This window comes from Platichthys flesus, chromosome 10 (genome assembly GCF_949316205.1).
Source record: "Platichthys flesus chromosome 10, fPlaFle2.1, whole genome shotgun sequence".
NCBI classification, from domain to species: Eukaryota; Metazoa; Chordata; class Actinopteri; order Pleuronectiformes; family Pleuronectidae; genus Platichthys; species Platichthys flesus.
The window spans coordinates 22,186,388-22,189,054 of record NC_084954.1 but is presented as its reverse complement, the minus strand read 5'-3'; the positions used below and the strand labels follow the sequence as shown (position 1 = coordinate 22,189,054).

At 37.4% G+C, this 2,667-nt stretch overlaps 1 long non-coding RNA gene across 1 annotated transcript; it reads left to right on the top strand.

The window, feature by feature from the left end:
* The first annotated feature begins 926 nt into the window (after positions 1–926).
* LOC133962090 (uncharacterized) lies at positions 927–2,317 on the top strand. The gene is made up of 3 exons (XR_009922075.1): positions 927–1,097; positions 1,870–1,921; positions 2,189–2,317. It is a non-coding gene; the product is annotated as an uncharacterized LOC133962090 (long non-coding RNA).
* Positions 2,318–2,667: the final 350 nt, after the last annotated feature.

The window sequence follows — 2,667 nt, the reverse complement described above, 5'->3', positions numbered from 1 at the left end:
CGTCATCACAACAAATTGGAGATCTAAAGTTATTGAAGGATTACGTTTTAGCAAAACCGTCTGACCGTGGTGTGGCGTTAAAGTTTGATTAAACGCCATCAAAACACGGGCTTCTATATCTCAGACTTATTTTGTCCTATCGAGTCCAAACTACACACATAAGACAAGAGTAGAGATATGAAGACATCTATACAGAAATCGTGACTTAAAGTGACAGCGCCCCCTGGTGACAGCAGGAAAAGTCTTGTTTTTGTCACGTTTTATGTTTTTATATACTAGTCGTACAGCTTTTATCAAATCAACTTAATATTTAGACGACTGTCATCACAACAAAATGAAGATCTAAAGTTATTGAAAGATCGACTTTTCGTCAAACCGTGTGATTGTGGCGTGGCGCTAAAGTTTGATGAGACTTCGGTGAAACGCACTAAAACACGAGCTTCTGTATCTTGGACATATTTTGTCTAATCAAGTCCAAACTAGACACATAAGACAATAGTTGCGATATGAAGACATCTATACAGAAATCGTGACTTAAAATGACAGCGCCCCCTGGTGGCAGCAGGAAATGTATAGCTGACACTCTGATGTATTCCTGCTCATCCAATATGCAAAACCATGTCAAACTTTGTTTAATGGGTCTCAAGACATTGATAATGTAGCCATAAGATTATTGTGACTTTTTATCATGCGGTTTATTAATGGCATGGCTTGAAAGTTCATCTGCTCGTCGGAGAGAGTCCCATTGAATACCATGTTAAAATGCCCAATTTTAGAGTAGAATTAAACCTGTTTACAGCATTATTCAAACTTTGGTTTTAGTCTCAATCGCTATGTTCTTCCTTCATTAAAACTCTGAGGGGGTGAACTTTTTCGTAACTACCTCTATATCGCTATAATAAGCGATATAGTGGTTTGAAATTTACGTGACGTCACAGTGAGCTGCGCCCTCCCTTCTCCTTACTTTTTCCTGTGTCATTGAACACAACTCGAGACTTTCGAAACCTCCCACTCAGTATCGGATGAATAACACAGTTTGATGTTTTGCTTGTTCTGCTGACGGACACGTTAAAGACGTCTGCGCTCCCGTTTCTGTGGTAAGTCAAGCTCAGTATTTTATTTAGATGTGTAGAAGTGATTCGCAGGGTGTTTTAGTACCATGCATTCGAGCTAACGTCCGTTAGCATGGAGGCTAAATACGAACTCCGATCTGGGGCATTAACTCCTGTTTAATGCGAACGGCACTATTACCGACACACACCGATATGAACCGACATGAGTAGGTCCGCCCAGCAGTGGCATGCGTTAGTTTATGAGGTTAAATCTGAGACAGGAGACTGTGTGTGTCCGGTGAATTAGCTCCATCAGGATATCTATTGCTATAAAATGGTTTCACTCGCCAAGGCATTTGACTTGACAATGTTACACAGTTAGTTATTCTACTGAAACAGACTTACAGTGATCAATTGAAACGTGCGTATTTAAAGTCACATCTGTATTTTAAGAGCAGATGTTTAAAGGGGAATTCAACTTCCAAAGCTCTTTATTCAGAGTATTGTTATGATGTCTTACAGAGAAAGCTAAACGTTCTGCTGCCTGCACTGTTTACATTGTAATCTCAGGCAGATTTCACTGAATTGTTCTGTTAAATATAAATAAATTATAGCCTTGTATCTTTATTAGAACAGACAGTGTAATAGAGAATTTGATGCTGATGTACACTAACTATTTCCTAAGCTGAAATGATTATGATCTGTTTAACTTTGAAGTAATACACTTCCTTTTTTACCATTTAAAGTGTGTTAAGGACTTAACCTGGCACATGTATGACTTTACACATTTGTATATTTATGTTGAAATTTTCTCTAGCATGTCCAGCATGAGACAACTGGAATTCAACCACATTGAACACCGACTTCAGGTACAGACCTCTTTTCATTAATTACAAACAACCATGGCAAAGTACTGCACATAATACATTGTGTATTAAATAATATATGCAATACTTTGAATGTGAAATAACTCCATACTGTACATTCATTGTCATGGTAGTGCACGTTTTAATCCAAAAGCATATTCAAATACACAGTTGAATATCCACAGAAAATAAGATTACACACTTTGTTCATATGTAACTCTTCCTCTACAATAATGACGATCACTTTCATGTTTCCTATCATTTTATTAGGGACAGACGAGCCTGAAGGACACAGCTGTGATGACCATGTTCTGTCTCTTATGGCAAAGCAGAAATATAAAACACTGGGTTCTTATCTAAAGTGTATCAAATCAGATCTCCACCATGTTGCTGCTGAGGACATCAGGTGCTGCAGTTCTTCATCTATGAAGAGAAAAAACGCACTGTTAAAGAATGTTTTGTGTTGTGTATAAAGCACAACAGATTTCTGATAGAACTGTTGTACTGTGGTCTTGGTTTATATCCTCATGGTGAAATGTACATATTTTAAGTCCCTTCTGATAAAAGTGCTGAAAGAAATACAACATTGTACAAATACATAAAATGTCTTTCTACCTCATCAGTACTATTCAAGGTGATAATCTCCCACAGACCTATTGATAACAGTCCAAATCAAGTCTTTCCACTTCTCTCAGTGTGAAAACATAATTCTATAATTAATTTGAGAACTGTTTACAACACTGATGTGT